This window comes from Ailuropoda melanoleuca, chromosome 9 (assembly GCF_002007445.2).
Source record: "Ailuropoda melanoleuca isolate Jingjing chromosome 9, ASM200744v2, whole genome shotgun sequence".
Taxonomy (NCBI): domain Eukaryota; kingdom Metazoa; phylum Chordata; class Mammalia; order Carnivora; family Ursidae; genus Ailuropoda; species Ailuropoda melanoleuca.
In genome coordinates this window covers 3542655-3556634 of record NC_048226.1, presented here as the reverse complement: position 1 = coordinate 3556634, position 13980 = coordinate 3542655, and the positions used below count along the sequence as shown (strand labels likewise).

Below are 13980 nucleotides of genomic sequence, written 5' to 3'. Positions count from 1 at the left end.
ATGGAGCTGGAGAAGGAAGTGACTAACTTCGCCTTGGGGCACAGGGAATGTCTTGCAGAAGCTGGGACATCAGGGCTGGGTCTCCAAGGCACGCCCTGTTCCCAGCAGGAGCCTGACTCCAAGTTGGGGACAATGTCTGCCCTCAGGGGAGAGTCAGAGTTGGGCCCTATGCCTGGTTTCCCAGCTCCTGTTTCCCAGACAGCCTTCACCGGGGAGGAGAGGGAGACATAGCGTTTAAAGGCCAGTCCTCTCCCTCTCTCCCTTCCATCACCCAGCTCCCTACCCCTCCTCCTCCCCCACCACTTGGGGTACCAAGAACCCAGTGAGGGCTAATGGCTCATAAATAAAATGGCAGAACTTAAGAAAAGCTGGGAATGAAAGTGGTGGTATGCCAAGGTGTGCGTGTGGAGTGGGCAGGGGTCGGTGGGAGAGGTCTAATCCACCAGATTGGGGTCTTTTACCACTGACATTGTTTAGAATTGTTGGTGCATGGGGATGATAAAAAACAGATAGACTTTGTGTCAACTCAAAGGCAAACAAATAAGCAGATAGACCTAGTTTTGTTATTGTTCTAAAATCCTCTAGAGACAACATGCTCCCTTAGTCCAGGCATCCCAGGTGGACTCCTCCCCTGCTCCCTGCCCCGTTTGTTACTAAATAACTTCCTGAAAATTCAGAAAAAAACTGAAAATTCAAGAGCACTGTCCGTGCCTTGGGATTTTGAACAGGACCTGGATCTCAGTGTGCCCGGCATGCTGCAGTCAGCAGGAGGGCCTGGGACATGACTTGCAAACCCTACCCCCCCCAACCCCGAGGATACAGTGCTATGAGGATCCATCAGGCCAACAGCCCAGTGGTTACACACCCCTATCTCGCTCTGCAGATGTCAACCCGTGAGGCAATGAGATTGGGAAACAGGGAAGGGGATCTAGGGGGTCCAAGGAACACCACGTCTCTGGAATCAGGAGTGGGTGGAGTAAGATGATGCAAGACGTTTCTAGGACTATTTGGACCCTCTCAGGAAGAGTGATCATAGCCTGGTGAGGAAGTAAAAGTTTCCCAAATGACAACAGCAAGATGTTTGCTTGGACCCAGAAGTATCAAGTTACTGCTAAAGAGACTAAAAAGCCTTATAGGACTTTACAGCCAGAGTGGCATCTGGGTGGCTCAGTCAGTTAAGTGTCTGCCTTCAGCTCAGATCATGATCTCAGGGTCCTCAGATCGAGCCCTGAGTCAGGCTCCCTGCCCAGCAGGGGAGTCTGCTTCTTCCTCTGCCCCTCCACCCTGCTCATGTGCGCGCGCTCTCTCTCTCTCAAATAAACAGATAACATCTAAAAAAAGAAAAGACTTTATAGCCAGAATGCTTGGATTTGAATATTGGGAGCTTGGGCAAGTGGCTTAATCTCTCTGTGCCTCAGTTTCTCATTCTAAAGTGGGGATAATAGTAGTACCTAGCATATTGGGTTGCCCTGAGGATTAAGTAAGTTAATACACAGGACACACTTGGCGTGGAGCCTGCAAGTAGTGCCCACTAAGGTGTTCAAGTCTGATGTCCTTACTTGCTCAGTGATGTGGGGTCTCTGAATCCTCTCCCACATAAAATATTTAGGGAAATAAAACGTTCTCGAAGAACGTCTGAGGGTCTTCAAGGAACCCCTTCTCCTAGCAGTTACCAAGGTTCCTCAAGGGCAGAGCGCCTCTGGTTTGCAGGATCGTGTCCTTTTCCAGGAGGAACACCACAGAGGGAATTTTATTGCGGACTCCGGCAGGAAGAGTGGGGTCCCTAGGTGTCTCTGCCTCATTCTGCAGTTTGCTCCTGGTTTCCATTTCCTGTACATCAGAGTGTCATCGTGGAAAACAGAGTGTCCCCCTCAATTTTACATTACATTCCTTTAGAAAAGTGCCAATTGTTTCCTTATTACAAAAGCACTGCCTGGTACTTGCAGAAAAATCAGAAAAAAAAACACCCCATCTTATTCTCATCACCCAGAGACACCTTCTGTAACCCCAGGTGTACGGCTTTCTGGGTATTTTACATCACAGACACAGCTTAAAAAAAAACCCCAAACACTTGGCTGACTAGAGACAGAATTTTGTAACCTGTATTTTCCATCTGACTGCATATCATGAGCATCTTTCCATGGCAGCAAATACTCAGTCTACAGCATCGTTTTTAATGGCGGAGGACCAGTTCATTGATAGTTGGACCATCTGTCAATACAACTGTTACTGCTTCACACACAGCTCCTTTCTGACGGAAATCTTAAACACGGTTGTTCAACTACCTGAAGGAGAGTTGCTTGGATGCACTCTTAACTCTTTCCTTTCTTCCTTCCTTTTTCTCTTTTTCTTTCTTTCTTTCTTTCTTTCTTTCTTTCTTTCTTTCTTTCTTTCTTTCTTCCTTCCTTCCCTTTCTTTTTCTTTCTTTCCTTTTTTTCTTTCTTTCTTTTCTTTTCTTCCTTCCCTTCCTTCCTTCTTTCTTTCTTTCTTTCTTTCTTTCTTTCTTTCTTTCTTTCTTTTTCTTTCTTTCTTTCCCTTTCCTTTCCTTTCCTTTCCTTTTTTCTTTCTTTCTTTTTCCTCCTCCCCCCATCCTTCCTTTCTTTTCTTCAGCGGGGGAGGGGCAGAGGGAGAGGGAGAATCCCAAGCAGGCTCCATGCCCAGCACAGCGCTGACGCGGGGCTCAATCTCACGACCCTGAGATCATGACCTGAGCCAAAATCAAGAGTCAGACGCTTAACTGAGCCGCCCAGGTGCCCCTTAACTATTTCTTTAGTATAAAATCATGTAAGTGATGTTGCAGGATCAAAGGATACATAAGGATACGTACACTTTAGAGGTTTGAGATGCACATTGCCAGATTGTCCCTCTCCCCTCCAGAAAGTCTGGACTCTCATCTACCAAAGGTTGTTTTTTAAAATTCTTTGCCGATTTTTTAGGCAAAAGAAGTATCTTAGTTTTAACTTCTATTTTTGATAGGTAATTAGATTGCATATTTTAAGTACATTTTCTGGCCATGTATATTTCAGCTTTTAAGACCTCCCAGTTCTTAGTCCACTTTTCTGTAGGTGTTGGTCTTTCTCTTTTGTAGTAATTTGTAAAGTCTGAAAGGATAAGGTTATTGACTCTACCGTATTTGTTGCAAATAGTGTTTTGAAGTTTGCTATTTATCTTTTGAGGTTTTTTGTTTTTTGTTTTTTTTTTTTTTTAGACGCATGGAGTCAAATCTATAATCTTTTCATTTTTGGTGTCGATCTTTACCCCAAGAATACATGGAAAGCCACTTATATTTTCTTTTGGTAAGCTTTATGGTTACATTTAAAATTTGATATATGGTTCGTATACCATATAATTCACCATTTAAAAATGTAGAATTCGGTGGTTTTTAGCATATTCACAAGGTCGTGAACTATCATCACTGTCTGATTCCTAAACATTTTCATCACCCCCCCATAGAAACCCCATACCATTACCATCCCTTCGCATTCCTCCTTATCCCAACCTTTGAAAACCACTCATCTGCTTTCTGTCTCTATGGATTCGCCTATTCTGGATGTTTCATGTAAATGAAACCATACATACGTGGCCTTTTGTGTCTGGCTTCTTTCCCTGAGCAGCATGTTCCCAAGGTTCATCCATGTTGTAGGGTGGATCCGTACGTTGTTCCCTCTTTATAGTTTCCATTGTATGGATATACATTTTCTTTATCCATTCATCAGTCATTGCAATTTTATAATACACTTTCTAGTACCTCAGTGGGTCTGAAAATGGAGTCCTACGACCTTCGACATCACCTGGGAACTTGTTCAAAATGCCAGTTTTCAGGTCTCACCCAGACCCACTGAATTATAACCCCTTGGGGGGGGGTGGAGCTTAACAAACTGTGTTTTAACAGGTTTTCCAGGTCATTCCAATGCATACTTGTTCGAGAACCACTCGTAACACTGTAACACTTTCTTGGCTTTTCTAGGTGTATGAATTCCTCCAGCCCAAGTCTAGTGCTCTCAAACATATATATCCAGGTTCTGATTTCATAAATTGCTAGTCTTCCAAAATCTTCCTTCATCCACACCTCTTTCGTTGTTAGGGTTTATAGTCAGTTGATATTTAAACACTCCTCTCCTTTGTTTCTCGTTTATAGGTTCAGTCTAGGGGTTTTAGATGCAGATTCTTCTTCAAAATATAGATTCTCTTCAAGAAAAAGATGTTCGCACTTTATTTAATTGTATTTTATTGAGAAGCTCACCTCTTTTAGCCGGTGTTGGGGCTCATTGTAACTTCGCTGTGCTTGGGCTTGTTTCTTTAATCCTCTGAAGTGCTGTAGAACACAAAAACTACAATTCCCAGCATGCCCTACTACCCAGCTTGCTTCACCTGTGGGGACCACATCTCAGGATATCCAGGATTTATCACCATGTGCTTGGCCTCCTTCTGCCAGGGTGGCCCTTCTCTGTGTGGAGATGGTGATGCTGGCTGGGGCAGGTGGGGCAGGCATAGTGCCCAAAAGGTCGAGGTCTAGCTGCCTGGTTTTCTAGTGATACAAGGAAGCTACAGATATCTCCCTTTCTTTTCTTCTGTTGGTCTCTGTTTTGAGAAGTGAAACCAGATCATTCCCTGAGCTAAAAAAAAGAGAGTGAGTTCATGAAGTTTTTGCTCTGTCCGCCTTATTGTTTAATATCGGTTTCTCTGAGATTTTGTTTTTTCCTTGGGACAAGGGGTGTCTTAGTTTTTGGCAATGTGAATTAAAAAATACATATTTCCCTACGTTTCCATGGGAATCTTAGTGGCAGGTTGAAAGACTCTTGGGTGTGCTGGCCACACAACAGTTTGAAATAGAGCAGACATTCACTTCAGAGCCTGTGTCTCAGGAGAGAGGCTCTGTACCTCAGGTTCACTTTGGTTTAAAAAAATCACATTTGAGGAGGGGTGCCTGGCTGGCTCAGTTGGTAGAGCATGTGACTCTTGATCTCAGGGTCGTGAGTTCAAGCCCCACGTTGGGCATGGAGCCTACTTAAAAAAAAAAAAAAGATAGGGGCGCCTGGGTGGCACAGCGGTTAAGCGTCTGCCTTCGGCTCAGGGCGTGATCCCGGCGTTATGGGCGAGCCCCACATCAGGCTCCTCTGCTATGAGCCTGCTTCTTTCCTCTCCCACTCCCCGTTTGTGTTCCCTCTCTCGCTGGCTGTCTCTATCTCTGTCGAATAAATAAATAAAATCTTTTAAAAAAAAAAGATAAAAAAATCACATATAGTCTGAAATGGAAAGAGTATAACATGAAAAGAGGTCTTTGGACTCCCAGAATTCCATTGGCAAGAAGCAAACAAAATCACGCAGTTACAAACACAGGTCCCTTTCATGGAAAAGGACAGACACACTCAGAGGTGGAACCAAGAGCCATGAGAATCACTCCCAACTAGGATTCAGGGAATGTCCAACATTTGCCCAGCTGCATTTCAGGATTGCTACTGGCCAGTGGCTTTGGGGTGCCTCCTCCTTTACCCCCTTTTGAACAGTGCATCTGTGGCGGTTGTCCTGTGCCTGTCCCATCATTGTCTGTTGGCTGTGTGTGTTGTGGGGGGTGGTGCACATAACTGTCATCTCCAGCTCGTGGTGAGAGGGAATGTACTCAAGGACAACACCTGAGGAGCTGCATCTGCTCCTGAACTGGATAATGTGATTCTGGGATTTGAGCTGATGCTCACATGGGTGAGAATTCTGGTGGCCTTGGAAGGGGATGACTGTCTTTTACATATGGGAAGAATGTAAATAATTTGTGCTTTGGAGATGGACTTTGATGGTTTAAAAAACATAGCCACAAACTCTTTGATATTTCTCCTTCGCAAGGTGGACGTGAATTCCCCTCCCCTGGAGTGTGGGCTGGACTTCGTGACTCATTTCTGACGAATAGAATATGCTGGAAAGATGATGTGGGACTTTGGGGACTAAGTGATAAAAATCATTGAGGCTGTTCCTTGCACTCCTTCTCCTTGCTCTGGGGGATGCCAGCCGCCATATTGTGAGGACACTCAAGAAGTCCTATGGATAGATCCACATGGTGAGGAACTTAGGCCTCCTTCCCACAGGCATGTCACTAAGTCATATTGGGAGTGAAGTCTACAGACCCAGTTAAGCCTTCAGGTGACTGCAGCTCCTGCTGACATCTTGCCTACAACCTCATGAGACAACCTGAGTAGGACTGCTTGGCTAAGTTCCTCCTTGATTCCTGACCCACAGAAGCTCCAAGATGATAAATGGTTGCTCTTTAAAACCACTGGGTTTTGGAGTAATTTGTTACACAGCAGGAGATAACTAATACCCAGGTATACTGTCATCGTGGTGGAGCTTGATTCCTGATAACTTTTGTTCGTTTATTTATTTTTGTTTATTTTTAGAGAGTGAGAGTGCATGAGCAGCAGAGGGGGACAGAGAGAATCTTAAGCAGGCTCCACACCCAGTGTGGATCCTGACGCAAGGCTCGATCTCACGACCCTGAAATCATGACCTGAGTGGAAATCAAGAGTCAGATGCTCAACTGACTGAGCCACCCAGGTGCCCCAATTCCTGATACCTTTTGATCCTTGACATGGAAAGAAGGATCCAGGCCAAGGTCTCTCCAGAGACAGTGCAGGTGGCAGAGATATGCCCGGAGAGAGGTACCAGTGTCACAGGTGAAAATGCAGTAAATCTTTACAGACTGAAAACTTGAACATCAGCACCCAAACCAAGAAACAGTTTACTATCAGCACCCCAGAACCTCCCCTCCTGTTCTCCTTCAATCCTTATGCTTCCAAGGGAAGTTACTATCTCAACCTCTAATAGCAAACAGTAGTGTTGTCTCTTACTGTACTTTACCTAAATGAGATTACACTTGTGCCTGGCTTCTTGTACTCAACATTGTGTTAATGAGATATAGCCAAATGGTTGCCTATCGTGGTAGATTGCTCATTGTAATTGCCCTGTAGTATTCCAGTGTGTGAAATCCTACAATTTATTTCCATTCTGCTAGTGATGGGCATCTGGATGGTTTCCAGCTTTGGGCTATTATAAATCGTCCAACAAGGAACCTGCAAAGATAAGCTTTATGATATATATGTGTAAAGATTGACAAGTGAATGTGCGGACTACTTTCCATAGCTTAATTTTTGGACATGCAAAAGAGGAAACGGAAGGTGGTAATAATTGAAATCCGTGTTCCCAAAAAGTTAATCTGAATCACTTCTGAATCACAAAAGGGATCCCATTGGAACTTTTCATTCCTGCATATTCACTGCCTGCCTATGATGCGCAAAGCTCTTGAGAATGTTATATGTCAATTATACCTTAATTAAAAAAAAATCTCTTGGGGGAGAGCCTGGTCCTACTCTCCAGGAGTTTTCTACAGAACACAGATTAAGAGGGTTGGGCGAGGACCCACGTGGCTGGAATGCGGGTAGAACTCTGTAAAAGCCACGGAGATACTTTAATGAAGGGAGACGGGGATATTAAGGGGGGCTTCTTGGAATGTGGGTCTTGGATAATAGACATAATTAGATACTCAAAGTTGGGGCTGGGGTGGATAAAAGGACCTCTCAGGGGGAGGAAATGGGAGGAGGAGAGTCACAGAAGTTGACATTATTTATAGATAACCCACCTCATTAAAAATGATTTGAGGAATCTCAGGGGTGGGAAACACATCTTCATTCCAGCATCCCCATTGTTAAAATGTATGCATGGCAATTTTTTTCTCCTGTAAGGAAACCTCACTTCAGATGCAGTTTTCTTTTGAACCCAAGCTTATTTTATCATAGATGAGTGTGTCAGAAGTAGAGACTTGGTTTAAGTTCAAAGATGCCATGTTCATCCATTCATCCACGGAACATCTCTTAACACGTGCAAGTCACTATCCTACACCCCTGGGGACACAGGTGGGCGAGGGATGGCCCCAGACAGCACAGTCCCCAGCCATTTTAATACTACAGCAGTCCGCATGGCGTGGCTGTGGAATAGTTAAGCAGTAAATTCCTGGAAAGGCCTTGCCACAGGAAGCCCGCTGAAACCGATGATGTCTGTACGGTGGGGCAGACATTTTCAAGTTGTTCTCAGCCTGGAAATTGTTCCCTTCACCGAAAAACCCCTCTTGGCCATGGTGGCAGTCAGGGAGGAGGGCTGCTGAAGGGAAAGAGTTTCTGGGCAAGGTGTGTGTGGCACAAAGACGTGGCCCTGCTAGGGCTATGCAGGGGGTGTCTGCGCTGTGTGCACAGTCTGTGCAGTAGCCAGCCAGCAGGACAGGGCTATCCTGTGCTATACGAATTGTGCCAATGACACTGTGCTTTCAGTGTATACTCTGAGCACCTGTGGGTACAGAGATACAGCCATCACTATTGCTATGACAACCACACAAACGGGGGGAGGCTCCCCATACAGTCTGTGTCAAATATGCATGGCATAGGACCCAGAAAAGGACACCTGGGTGATGTAAATCCAAGATGAGGACAAAAGATGAGGTTCAAACAGCATGCGTGAGAGACTTTTCTCTCCCCTGTAGAGCTGAGGGCCTCAGTGTCCAGAAGTGGACTCAGGCATCAGAACGCTCCATGTTGTAGAACATTTGCATTATAGGAACACACACACACACACACACACACACACACACACACACACACACACCTGGTTGATTCTTCTGGAAGTTGCGTATGGCACATTTTCTACAATGAACTCAATTCTCAGTCATAGGAGGTGCCTGGATGAGACCAGCCCAATTGAGAAAAAGATCAAACAAAGTAATTCTTCCTACTATCTTGAAAGTCCTGAAAAAGAGCCTTCTTAGAACATTTCTGGACAAGGCGAATGGCAGCCCCGCGACCAGAGACCATTGTGCAGACTGGATGCCGGCAGGGGCTGCTCGGTCTGACAGGGAGGGCCCCACGATGCAGCAAGAAAGAACACCCCCCAGGTGTGCTCTCCCGGGATATATTCAAGTTCTGCAAAACACCAGCTCCCCAAACACCATGAGTCTGTGTGACGTCGCTGTGCTCACAGTCGGCCTCCACACACAATGAACTTGGCCACGAAGAAGGAAAAGTCCACCTTCCTCACATGGAAAAGCACCTTACCTCCCTCCTACCTGGGGTTTTCAAAGTTATCTACCAAGTTCCACTTTGTCCTCCTGTGAGTGCAGGTGTGGTGACCCATCGGACGTGCCCTTTGCCCCGAGCGCTCATGGAAGGAACCTCTTCTCTAGGGCAGCTGAGGGCCTCCAGTCGTCAGCATGGACAGACACCCAGGGCCCTCAGGGGAGTGTGAGGAAATTCAACTCCTCTTTCTACAGTCAGAGAAGCTAAGGAAAGCACTCATTCAAAACCCCACACCGCTAGCAGCCACATTCCCTGCAGGCCTCCCCCACCCCTGCTCTGAGCAAAACAGCTTTGTCTTTAGAATTTCTTAATCAGTGGCCTGAATCGTGCAGATGGGGAGCAGAGGGCAGAGACGCTGTGGCCTGTCCAGATCCCACTGACGGTCAGTGTCGTACCCAGGCAAAAACAGCTCTTGTCTGCACTCTTCCATTACCCTTCTTATGTCTAGTGCCCCTTTCTCCCGCCCCCCAAATGTGACGGAAAATCCTTCCAAGCGGTTGCCCTCAAATCGAAACATAAAGTAGAGTGGTAAAGAGTCCAACCCTCCAGGAAAGGTGCGCAGGCCAGCGTCCCACAGGGCAGGTCCTCGTGGTGACGGCTACTCCTGAGAGAGGGCAGCTGGCCGGGCAAAGTCTACCGCGCACGGCTGCAGAATGGAGCTCCGGGCACTGGAATACTCAGAAGGGGTTCACCCTCTCTCCTGCGGCCCTTTCTCTTGCTATTTCCTGAGGACAGTGTGGGGCCTGCAGTGACTAGCTCTGGGTCTGACTAAGCGTTTTCTCTGGAGAGGAGCTGGCTCCAACCAGGTCCTCATTCCTGGACGGGAGTAAGACCTGGGAGAGGCGCCACAAGGAGGGGAGCCGGGGCTCTGGGCCCGAGGCCTGGGTGTCCCTCAGCGCGGGGAGAGCCTGGGGGGCGTGTGGCTGTCCCTTCACAGGTGCACGGGCTCAGCCGCGAGGCCCCCCGTAGGGCTTCAGAAGTGAAAGCAAGCTGAGAGTTCTCCCCCATGGCCAGAGACAAAGTGTCCCTTCCTCGATTGTGAAACATCGGCTCTGGGAGGACCCCCATGTGCTGTGGCATATGCGTGTCACAAAATCCCTTAATCTGAACCTTGACTCGGGCCCCCTGTGCAAGTCTGTGGCAATTTACAAAACTGCTGTTGTTTGTGTCTGGTGTGTATTTGTGAAGCAGCAAGACCCTAAAAGAAAAATGCCCCTTCCACTGCTGTGTGGTGACAGAGAGACTGGAACAGTGGGGACGTGCACAGTGGGCTGTTGACAGGGAGGGGAAGACGAGGAGCCTTCTGGACAGCTGGGAGTGTCCTAACCCCTTGGTCTGGGTGGTGGCACTGCGGGGTTTGTGCATGTGTGAAAACTACACAGTCACCAAGACATACGCTTAAGATTTGTGCATTTGACTCGATGCAAGTTATGCCTTAACACGAAAGAAAAATTAAAATTTTAAATGCCCTTTTCATTGCTTCCATAAACCAGTAGTTTGGGAAGTGGGACGTTTATTTCCAGAAGCTGCAACGTACGTAACTTATATATTTCCAGCCATCTCTGGGCCCCGTTCCTACAGTACCTTCTGTGCCCCAAAGCGCTTACCTCCTAGAACATGACCGGCTTTCAAGGGTCAGAGATGATTTTTCTCCATCTGTCATTCTGGTCCGTGGCAAATGTGGACATGTCATTTGGAATGTAGCACGGAGGCCCTGATGAAATTGGAAAAGCATGTGGAGATAAAAATCATTCTGGGATGAATCCAGACACTTCCTGCCATTCTCCAGATGTCACAGGGCTGGCAGCCACCCTCCCGGGGGAAGTGATTCAGCCAGCCTCAGCCAGATGTGTAGGAAGCGGCCTCGGACCCACATGCGAACACTGTCCTGATTGTGCGGGGCATATGCCTTCAGTCAAGAGTGAAAAATGCAGGCAGGGGCACATGCCAGGAGGCTTTCAAGCATGGCCCACCCGTCGGCCTACAGCGCGAGGCACTGATCCGTCCAGTCAGCAGATGTGTGTCACCGCGACGCAGGCTGAGGCTGGTTAGGCAGCCACAGAGCTCAGTGACCTCATGCACGCACACACTCAGCCCTTCCTGAGAACCTCGCGCCGCAGGTGTCATGCCGTGGGATGCGTGTCAGCTCCGTGCCGAGTTGCCTGAGACATCTGCCCCTGAACAGCACAGACAGGCGGGAACTCCCTTTCCCTGCACCCGCCGTGCGCCCGCGGATGGGGCAACGGGGCTGGGCGGTCCCAGGGTGCCCGAGTGCAGACATCGAGCTCCGTGTCATTTCTAGTCATTTGGAACGCAGCTGCATGCACGCCATTTGGGGAACCGTGTCTAGTCACCAGGTTCTCTCTCTCCTGGTCTGGCTTTCCAGGGGCCAAGGCAGCCTGCAGGAGCGCCCCCCCCCACCAATCCACCCCTTCAGGCCTCCCATCTGCCCTTCTCCCATTTATAGAATGCCCCGAGAGTGGATTTTCTCCAAATGTCCTAAACTCACTGAGAAACCCTTTGCAAGAGTCCTGCCTGCTCTGATGAAAGACAGGGAGATGTGCATGCGTACTTGCTCACGGGCACACGTCTGCACGTGTGTACGCACCCATTTCTAGGAGGAGAAACAGCCAGCCGCATGTGATGTCACTTGGAAGAGACAGACACAAGGCAAAGACAGAGACAGGGTAGATGAAGCCAGGAGGCCTTGTCAGGAAAGCCTCTGTGTGCCCACGATCCCTCAGTTGGCCAAGAGCAGCTGATACTGCTCTGAAGCAGATAGTTCTCGTGGGCGAATATGGCTGGACAGATGGAGAAGTATTTCTCAACCACTGTTCCCACCGATTGCTTAGAAACCAGGCCTTGGAGAGCTCTGCCCTTCCCCCCCTCCCCAGGGCTTTTCCCTGCAGACCTCCCAGCCTCTGAGGAATTCATGGATGGCAAGAAGGACTCTGTCTCCCGGGGCGTCCACAGAACTCATAGGCTGTCATTTTTGGCAAAGGAATGCACCTGTTCTTTTTCCACCCAGACACCAGGAAAGCCAAAATGACTTCAATCATCACTCCAGCTCATCAAAACACTATTGCCTTCCCGTCCACACAAAGATCTCCCTTTATAATCATGGCTCTGGTTGTTTCAAAGCCGATCCTCAGAATGGCCAGCCCAGAGGGACCGCCTGGTCTGTAGCGTCCCCCTTCCTGTAGGTGCGAGTGGTATGCACTTGGACTGTGCAAAGCGACCTCTCTGCCAGTCCCTATGTCAGTGCCAAGCACTAAAAGCAGTTGCTAAAAAGTTGGCCAACCGTCACATCTGTGGGGCGGATCCCCTCCCCTTGCAGAGAGAATTCTCGGGGAAAGCAACAGTCGTGATAATACATACCTGTGGCTCATCACCAGTTATCCACTTGGCTGTAGAATTTGTTTCTGTGCTTACGCTGGAATATGGGTCTGCCGAAGGCTGTGGGAATTCACAGCACTTTAGATAAACTCAGTGTTCTTCCCCTTAAAGTCCTGACTCAGGCGGAAGTGGTCGTGGGTTAGTCTCCTGTTCTGCCGCCCTGCTCAGGCCCAGACATAAGGAAGGCCCCCAAGTCTTTCCTGGGGAGGCCCAAGAGTCTTTGACGGTCAGTGGGCCACGGGGGTGACCAGCCTTCCCTGTCCTGCCACCTGCCCCTGTTCCCCTGGCTGCCTCCCCCTGACATCTGGTCTCCCAAAGAGCTTTTTACTTACCAGCATGGATTTTCGGGGGCCCCCAAAAGGGCAAAAAGAGTTGCCTTCCGCTTTACCTAGTGCCACCCTGGGTGGACTTATTGGATGGTTCATTGTCTTTAGGGAAAAGGAGTAGAGATGTGAACATAAAGCCAGAAATTATGGGGGAGAGTCAGTACCTGAGAAAGGATACCGTCCCTAGAATGTGAGTGTCCCAAGGGCAGGGGGTTTGTCTGTGCCTAAAACGGCACCGGTACATCCCACATAGTCAATAAACATTTGTCGAATGAATGAGGTGAATCAAGGATTCTAGAAATTCTGCCACGTAGTTTTCTTAAAAACAACAAACGAGCACATGTGCACGCACAGATACCCAGAAAAACCCCCAGTGAAAACTGTCAAAGAATTAACTCTTGATTTTCCGAGGAAATGGTAAAGAAGGTCTGCTTGGGTTTGTGTGTTCATTTGGCACGCGTTTTCCTACCGCAGTCATGTGCCAAGCCCTGGGCCCAGGACTCGCGGGGCTGGAGCTGAAGGAAGACCACGAGCCCCCGGCCCACCGGGGCCCACGGATCTCCCGCACGGAGTGCTGAGTGCTCCCCAGTGCTGGAGACGGGCTCAGGAGCCAGGGAGGGAGTGACTAACTTCTGACTTTGCCTGGGGGCCTTGGGGAAGGCTGGGACTTGAAGCCTCAACAGGAGTTCACATGCCTGGCAAGGGGCAGAGAGAGGGAAGGAGTCCAAATTCTCATCTTGGACCGTGGTTCCATCAGATTACACATTTACCAGAGCTGCTGACGAGGAGCCAAACGGACAAGCAAAAGTTGGCTCTGCTTTCCTTTTCTCTCTTCTCCCGAGAGAGATACTAATGAACCGCAGTGGCCAAAAGGCAGGTGAGGGTCAGGAAGACACAGGAGAAACGGCCATCTGGGGAGCCAGCCCCTCTGGATCTGATGCCAGCACTGCAGACCGAGGTCTGAGAGCCACACGGCTTTCCCCATCAGGCTGCGCCCTCTGAGGTCCCAGCGGCGACGTCCGCGTGCTTATCACCCCGCAGAGAGCCAGCTGCTCGGGGCTGCTGAACCAGGGCGACGGGCAGCGCGATAGACAGGCAGTCCTGAGACAAAGGGTGCTCTTGACAGAGTGGGTGCTCCTGAAAACCTCCTG

At 48.7% G+C, this 13980-nt stretch overlaps 1 non-coding gene across 1 annotated transcript; it reads left to right on the top strand.

Annotated features, from left to right (window-relative positions):
• Positions 1-4925: 4925 nt before the first annotated feature.
• On the top strand, positions 4926-4998 carry TRNAK-CUU. Its single transcript has one exon. It is a non-coding gene; the product is annotated as a tRNA-Lys (tRNA).
• Positions 4999-13980: the final 8982 nt, after the last annotated feature.